The following is a 9,377-nucleotide window of genomic DNA, read 5'->3' as shown; positions in this document are numbered from 1 at the left end:
CCATATTGGAATATCTTCAAGGAAGTGGCGAAGCCATTCTGCCTCTTCCCCTGCTTTGTCTAAAGCTATGAATTCAGATTCCATAGTACACCTAGCAATACAAGTCTATTTGGAAGATTTTCAAGATACAGCCGCCCCACCAAGAGTAAAGACATACCCACTGGTGGACTTCGAGTCTCTAGTATCCGATATCCAATTTGCATCACAGTATCCTTCAAGTACTGCTGGATATCTAGTATAATTCAGCCCAATGTTACGAGTAAATCGGAGATATCTTAGAACTCTTATAATTGCTTTCCAGTGTTCTACTCCCGGATTACTCGTATATCTACTTAATTTACTTACTGCATAAGCTATATCTAGGCGAGTGCAGTTCATCAAGTACATTAAACTTCCAATAATTTGGGCATACTCTAATTGAGAAATACTTTCCTGTACATTTTTAGAAAGATACAAATTAACATCTACATGTGTTCTAGCTAGATGATCATCATCTTTGCTGAATTTGTCAAGTATTTTCTCAATGTAATGAGATTGTGACAAAGTATATCCTTCTGATGTTTTGGTAATTTTCATACCAAGAATTACATCAGCAATGCCCATGTCCTTTATGTCAAAATGTTTATTCAATATTTTCTTGGTAGTTTTAATCATATCATTATTACTACCTATGATGAGCATGTCATCTACATAAAGACATACAATGACATAACCTTTATCTGTGTTTTTAATGCAAACATATTTGTCACACTCATTAATTTTAAATCCATTTGACATCATTGCCTTGTCAAATTTCTCATGCCATTGCTTTGGCGCTTGTTTTAAACCATATAATGATTTAACCAATTTACATACTTTCTTTTCTTTCCCTGGAACAGAAAACCCTTCTGGTTGTTCCATGTAAATTTCTTCATTTAACTCACCATTTAAGAAAGCGATTTTAACATCCATTTGATGAATTTCTAGATTGTATAGAGATGCAATGGCAATTAGCATTCTAATAGATGTTATTCTAGTAACCGGTGAGTACGTGTCAAAGTAATCAAGACCTTCTTTTTGTCTAAATCCTTTGACTACAAGTCTTGCCTTGTATTTGTCAATTGTTCCATCCGCTTTCATTTTCCTTTTGAAAATCCACTTATATCCAAGAGGTTTACAACCTGGTGGTAAGTCCACTAATTCCCAAGTGTGATTTTGCAAGATGGATTCAACTTCACTGTTGACAGCTTCTTTCCATAAAGGAGCTTCAGGACTGGACATAGCCTCTTTAAAAGTTAAAGGCTCATTTTCTAACAAATATGTTAGAAAATCTGGACCAAAAGATTTTGAGGTTCTAGCACGTTTACTACGCCTAAGTTCCTCTTCCTCATTTTGATCTAACTCTTGTTCTTGATCATGTTCTTGATCCTGACTAGTAATAGCATCAAAAGATCTTTTATTAGTACTAGTTTCTTGTCCAGTCTTCTTTGGAAATATATGTTCAAAGAAAGATGCATTCCGAGATTCAATAATAGTATTTACATGCATTTCGGAATGTTCTGACTTATGAATCAAAAACCGATATGCACTACTATTCCTGGCATAACCAATGAAAATGCAATCAATGGTCTTAGGACCTATCTTAGTCTTTTTAGGACTAGGAATAGCCACTTTAGCCAAACACCCCCACACTTTTAAGTATTTGTAGGATGGTACTCTTCCATGCCACAATTCGTAAGGTGTTTGATTCACTTTCTTTCGGGGTACTTTATTAAGTATATAATTAGCAGAAAGTATTGCTTCCCCCCACAAGTTCTGAGGTAATCCAGAACTTATTAACATGGCATTCATCATTTCTTTTAAAGTCCTATTTTTCCTTTCAACAATTCCATTTGGCTGAGGTGAGTAAGGAGCGGTGGTTTGATGAATTATTCCATGTTCTTTACAAAATTCACCAAAAGGTGATTCATATTCACCACCTCTATCACTTCTAAGTTTCTTGATTTTCTTACCAAGTTGATTTTCAATTTCATTCTTATATTGAATGAAAGTTTCCAGAGCTTCATCTTTGGTTCGAATTAAATAAACATAACTATATCTACTATAGTCATCTATAAAAGTGATAAAATACTTTTTCCCACCTCTAGTTTGAATTGATTTAAAATCACAAATGTCACTATGAATTAATTCAAGTGGTTCCGTACTTCTTTCAATTGAATGAAAAGGAGTTTTAGATAATTTTGCCTCAACGCGAACTTCACATTTATAATTTGAATCAATGTTAAATTTAGGTAAACATTCCATATTAATTAATCTACGCAAAGATCCATAATTAACATGTCCTAGTCTACCATGCCATAAATTTGAAGACTCAAGCAAGTAAGAAGAAGATGTAGTATTGTTAATAACTGTGGGTACAACGGTCATTACATTTAACTTGAAAAGGCCATCAGACATGTAACCTTTTCCTACATACATCCCGTTTTTGGTAAGTACAAATTTGTCACTTTCAAAAACTAGCCTAAACCCATTCTTACTCAACAAAGATCCGGAAACTAAATTCTTGCGAATGTCCGGTACATGCAACACATTGTTGAGAGTGAGTTCCTTTCCTGATGTCATCTTGAGTACAATCTTTCCTTGTCCTTCAACTTTGGAATTTGAGGAGTTGCCCATAAAGAGTTGTTTACCATTGTCTACTATAGAATAAGATGTGAACATCTTTTTGTCGGCACAAATATGGCGAGTAGCACCAGTGTCCACCCACCACTCTTCAGGATTTCCGACAAGATTAGCCTCGGAAACAACTGCAGAAAGATTGATGTCATCGACACCATTAGAAATATTGTCCACTTTGGTCATTTGGGCTTGAGCAGGCTTCTTACTTGTTCTTCTTTTGCTTTTGCCTTTGCTACGGTAATCTTTGGCCCGATGTCCCTCTTTGTCACAGATGTAACATTTGCCATTAAACTTGTACTTTTTATTTTTCCCCCCTTTAGAGCCTTGTGATGAACTTTCTCCAAAAGACTTTCGTTTCTTGGTTTTTGAAGCATGTTCCACCACATTTGCCTTAGACTCTATAGGAAGCTTACCAGCCCGCTTTTCAGAATTGCGGTTGTCCTCCTCAATCCTCAAACGCACAATTAACTCGTCCATAGAAATTTCTTTGCGCTTGTGTTTGAGGTAGTTCTTGAATTCCTTCCAGCCTTTTGGTAATTTTTCAATTAAGGCTGCAACTTGAAAGGATTCACTGAGAGACATTCCTTCTGCGTGAATGTCATGCAAGACGAGTTGGAAATCTTGAGCTTGGCTGATCATAGTTTTTGAATCAACCATTACAAAATCTAAGAATCTGCCAACCACAAATTTCTTTGAGCCGGCATCTTCCGTTTGGTACTTTTTCTCCAACGATTCCCAAAGTTCCTTTGCTGTCTTGATTGGACTGTAGACGTTGTATAATGTGTTGTCAAGTCCGTTCAAGACATAATTCCGGCAAAAGAAATCGGTATGTTTCCAAGCATCAATCGTAGCAACCACTTGTCGGTCGGTTTCATCCTCTTTCAGGATAGGAGCATCTTCACGGAGAAAACGAGCCAGGTTCAGAGTTGTAAGATAAAACAACATTTTCTGTTGCCTTCTTTTAAAGTCAGTTTCTAAGAACTTCTCTGGCTTTTCACCGTGATTTACCGGTACTGTTACAACAGGAGAGGGGGTTGGCGTCATTGCAGCCACCACAATAGTATTTGTTTGGGCATTAGTTTCAGTAGCCATCAATTCTAATATATAAAACAAAATTATAATTAGAATTTACACTACACAGAAAATTAAACCAAATTCACAGAATTAAATTCTGTAAAAAATAAAAGAAACAAGAATGTAACTTTTATTTTCCAATTAATTTGAAAATAAAATAAAATTTTATTTAAACAAATTAATTCCACACAGAAAATTAAATTCTGTAAAATAAAAGAAATAAAACTATAACTTTTATTTTTCAATTAAATTGGAAATAAAATAAAATTTTATTTAACCAAAATAATTCCACACCAGAAATTAAATTCTGTAACACTTCAATAATTAAAATACTGAAACAAAATTTTAATTAATGAAAACTCAGAAAATAATTTCTAAAACCCAAAATTAATTTCTGAAAAATTTCCACAAAAATATATTCTGAATTGTTAAAGACACCAGTATCGTACTACTAGTTGTTGTCAAAGAAAAGAGACAGTATATTACTACTATCTGTCAAATAGCATATAATCACTTTTTATTTTTCCAACCAGAATATTATTTTGTAAATTCATAGAAAATAATTTTTCTTTCGAAATTATTTACGAAGAATGGAAAAAGGGAAACAAACGAAAAATTCTGTAAACAGAATAATTCGAATCTGTCTTAAGATTGTTGGAACAATCTTCTGTGTAAATAAAATAAATAGAAATAAATCCAAACAAATAAATAAATAACGTACCGAATTTATTTATTTAAACCGAATAAATAATTCAAGACCAAGTCGAGTGTGTGACACTCTGTCCTTAAGACAGATTCGCCCCGCTACGGTGCTTACGGTTGAATGGCGTCTATCTCCCAGGATACAATGATCTTCACAAATTTATAGAAGCACTTCAAATAAGTTTGTTCGGCGAACCAAACCTGTGTTCTAAACTCTCTTATATTTATTCCTAAAAATATAAATGAAGAATAATACACTAAAAGAAATCTGGACAGCAAAAGAAATTTTCTTAGACTGATATCTCGATGTCTCAAAAAAAAAAAAAACATTTAAAGATTGCTGGAATATAATTTCTATTTATAGGCAACAAAGTGTCTGTTTGTAATAGTCAACCGGTGCCTTATTCAAATGAACAGATTTGAATGAAAACCTGACCGTTGCTTATTTTCAAACAATTTGAAAAGTTCTGAGGTGCAACAGTTATAAAAACTGTTTGAAACATTAATAAATAAACTATTAGAATAGTTAATTCAATAAAATCTATCACTTGAAAGAAATAACTTTATTAAACTATTTAAATAGTTTAATCAAATTTTTAGGAAACCAATTAGGAACTAAAAATTTGAATTAAGAATTAAATTAAACTCCCAAAATTACAAACCTTAGGAAACCACTTAGGAACCCAAAATTTGAATTTAGAATTAAATTAAATTCCCACAATAATTTTTATTGAAAAAATTCAAATGAATTTTATCAAAGAAATTAATGTTAAACCCGAAAACGACATCAACTTCCCATTCACTCATAAATGGTTTTGACGTTCCGTCTTCACCGTGTGACTTGCCACGCGGCAAGGAACACGTCACCTCTTCGAACCCACCCCAAAAGATGTTTGCGGCCCACTCAATTTTGGCCTCAAAGTTGGCCCAAAATAAGCCTATATTAAACCATTTTTCCAACAAGAACTTCTATCATGATTCTAACATCTGAAAATCTTTTGACAATATTTGTTGTTTATAAGGTGAGATTTCGTTTCCTTTTAAAACACTCAACATCATTAAATATTTTTTCTTCATAAAAAATTATTTAAAAAGAAAAAAAAGTTAAACAAGAGCATATGATTGGTCTGAGATATTCTATCTAATAAAACAGAACTGATTTTGAAAATGTGTTAAAATGTATCACAGATACAATTCATTTGCATATGATTGGGCTGAGATATTCTATCTAATAAAACAGAACTGATTTTGAAAATGTGTTAAAATGTATCACAGATACAATTCATTTGAACGGTTGATATGATTTCTAAACAATATGTAATGGTTGAGATCAAATTTTTTCTCGCCCAAACACTTTTGCTCTCTCTCTCTCTCTCTCTCCCACATTTGCCCAGACACGTCTCTTCAACTCTCTCTCACACATCTGATATATGCAATCATCCTTCAGTTCTTCATCCGAAGAAATAGAAGCGGCGGAGCAAACGACGGTGCTAACAGTCTCAAGGATCATTCAATACTCATTTAAGCCACGGCGATTAGTGAACGACGTCTATTTTAAGCCAATGTTCTTACCTTTCCCCTTCTTCATCCTTCATGCCGATCACCTACGATCATCCGATACTCCTCTGATCGCAAAAATCTGTATAATTCTCTCTCTCTCTCTCTCTCTCTCTCTCTCTCTCTCTCTCTCTCTCAACCAATAGAGAAAGAGTATATGCCGCCGCTGCTCATCATCACCGTCGCTGCTCTCGAACTTGGCTCCCTTCGAACTCGCACACACAGGGTAAGAGAATTGAGAATTGTTTCAGTGTTTCTGTCTCTCCCCTTCTCTCTCTGTTTTTTTTTTTTTTTTTTTTGTTGGTGGTTGTGTCTGTTTTTGTGCTTCAAATTTGAGATTCCTACTTCAATTCTTTAGTTCTTTGTTTTAATATTTTTCAATCCATCTAATATTTTTGGACAAATTTTTTAATCATTCTATACGGTTTGTCTATATGTCTATACGGTTTGTCTATATTTTTTGGGCGAATTTTTTGGTGGTTTGTCTATATGTTTCCAATTCTGTTTTAAATAATTTTATTGTCAAATTAGATTTTTTATTTTTTATTTTTTTGAGTGTTGATTTGGATTTCCCCCCTATTAGTTGGTTGTTTATTTGTTTATTTTTTTTAGCGTTGATTTAGATTTTGTTTTTTCCCCCCTATTAGTTGGTTGTTTATTTTTATTTTTGTTGCTTTGTATCTTCAAGTGATTATTGTTTGTTCAAACCTAACCTTCATTGTTTGTTCCATTATTTTAACAGTAGGTATGGTTTAAATTGGGGTTATTTTCAATTGTATTCTCTACACGTTCTCTCTCTGTTGATTTAGATTTTGTTTTTTTTTTCTTTCCCCTATTAGTTGGTTGTTTATTTTTATTTTTGCTCATTTGTATCTTCAAGTGATTAATTGTTCGTGTTGAAAAGTTTTGGTTTCCATTAATTTGTATTTCCTTTCTTCTTCACTTATGTTGGTTGTATCCTTGGTTTCCATTGTATCTTTGGGTTTTTATTAGTTGGTGCTCTCTTTTTGGATTACATTAGTTGGTGTGCTTCACTTTGGGGATTTTGTGGTTTGGAAGGTTATCAAAGAGATAGCTAATTTTTTAAATTGCAGCTCCTCACATTATGAAGCTGAAGATATCCATGTTATAGCCAAATCAAAGTTTATCAAAGAGATAGCTTTTTTCTTGGTTGGTAAATGTTTCTCTTTCTCTCTTTATATGGATGTGTCTGTTAATATTTTTGTGATATATCATAATTTCTTGGGTGGAAGCCACATAAGGTTATCAAAGAGAGCTGATTTTTTAAATTGCAGCTCCTCACATTGTGAAGCTGAAGATATCATGTTACAGCCAATTCAAAAGTCATCAAAGAGATAGCTTTTTTCTTGGTTAGTACTTCTTTCTCTTTCTTTCTTTATATGGATGTGTCTGTTAATATTTTTTGTGATATATCATAGTTTCTTGGGTGGAAGCCACATTGATGAACTTTGATAACTCCTTTTGGCCCTAAATAGAAATTGACATTGTAACTGTGTACTGAAATGTGTATATTGAAATTTCTGACCGTAGGGGCATAGTTTCAAGATCAAAAAATGTACCCATGTGTGCTCCTTACCACAGTTAGAGGGATTGTGTGTACTAAAATTTCTTTCCTGATTTGGCATATCTAAGTTTATACTTCAAAGAAATGTACCCATGTGTGCTCCCTCCCTCTAAAACCCATTAATGTACCCATGGTTGCTGATTTTGTTTTCAAGTGCTAAACTTTTTCTGTGTTTTCATTCTCTTCTCATTCTTATTTTATTTTATTTTTTTATAACTTTGTTTTCAACTCCATGAGGAGTTATCTTTGTTTTTTGCAACATTGTCATCTAATTGTGATGATATAATAGATTTTACTTGCAAGAGTGATTGTGTTTTTCATGTTAAAAAATTGTCACTCACTATAGAGGGTTGAAACAATGATTGCATTTTATTTTATTTTTTAATCAGAGTGATTGTGATTAATTGCTATTTACTGCCTATGGATGGGAATCATAGATGGAGGGAAAGATATCTATCGGATTAGATAATGGGAAAGACCGAGAAAATTTGAGATAGTTGAGATAATTGAAATTTTTTTAGACTAAGACATTGAATATTTGTCTTTGCACTGCCTCTTTCTAGCATGATTATTAGTAGCTGATTGGTGTGCTTGGTTTAGTGTGCAGTATTTTTTTTTTTTTTGGAGGAGGGGGGGTGTCAATGCAATAACCCTAGCGAAAGTGCTTGGTTTGTTTTTCTATATGCTCATAGAAATTATTTTTGTGCTTTTTTGGAACTCATATTTGTGAGTTGTAATGTCACATTTGTTTGGTTACTTATTAGTAGTTGTAAAGAAGTAACCTCACTTCAAAGAGAGGGTAATTTATAAGTAAATTGGGCCGAGCTGGGTAATGGGCCGTTCTGTGGGCCGCGGTAAAAAGGGCCGAGTGAAAGGACCTTGCAGTTAGCTCGGTCCAATTGTGGTTGTGGTTACCACGATCGGTATGGTGATAATTAGCTCGGTCATGGTTTTCAGAACTGAGGTATTTGGGCTTCTTATGATGGGACCTTGCTCTCGTTAGCTCAGTCGAAGCTTACTGCTGTTAGCTCGGTCTCGATGGACCAAACCGAGGTACAAGCAATGAAGGGAAGAACCGAGCTAGTTGGAGCTCGGTCATTTCTGCCGCTTTAGCATGGCCATGTTAGCTCGGTCGTTTTGTCATACTACCGAGGTAAAACCATCTCACTTGGTTTAAGCAGTGAGGGGAGTGTTGAAGGATAAGCATTATCTTTCAAGAGTGTGATTCCTAGGAGGACTCTACATGGGGGAATAAGAGTTCTACTAGGATTGTGCCGTACGGGACCTATAAAAAGCTCATAACATAACCTATGGAGGAGGTAACACAACCTTGATTCTCGAATACACAGAGCTTTTGTCTATTTGTCTATATTGCTGACTTAGGCATCGGAGAGGTATCCGGCACACACCCGCCGGCTAGCTCACGTTTGTGTTTTCAGGGAATAAAACGACAACGTTTAAAGGAGCGCAGACTTGGTCAACAGGATTATACGATAACATTATTTCGTGCTCGTACAATTGGCGCCGTCTGTAGGAATTCCAGAAAGAACAAAACCTCTTGATCAAGTTTTTCCCCTCTAATTGGAAGTAATGGCGCACAATGAAGATTTGTCGTAGTCCGCTATCGACGGACAAACCCCAGAGGGGGGTGGGAGGTGCGAAGGTTTGCCTTCTATCCCTCCCATGGTGGATTTAGAGCCCCAGTGACAGAACCCCCGGAGGGATGCAAGAGAGAGGCGGGCTAACAGCCCTCGTCGCTCTCGAAGTCTTGAAAGACAAAGGCGGAGGATAGACCCTCAAG

The sequence above is a fragment of the Camellia sinensis genome, chromosome 14 (genome assembly GCF_055761805.1).
Source record: "Camellia sinensis isolate YWXY chromosome 14, ASM5576180v1, whole genome shotgun sequence".
Classification (NCBI taxonomy): Eukaryota; Viridiplantae; Streptophyta; class Magnoliopsida; order Ericales; family Theaceae; genus Camellia; species Camellia sinensis.
This window is presented reverse-complemented; position numbering follows the sequence as displayed.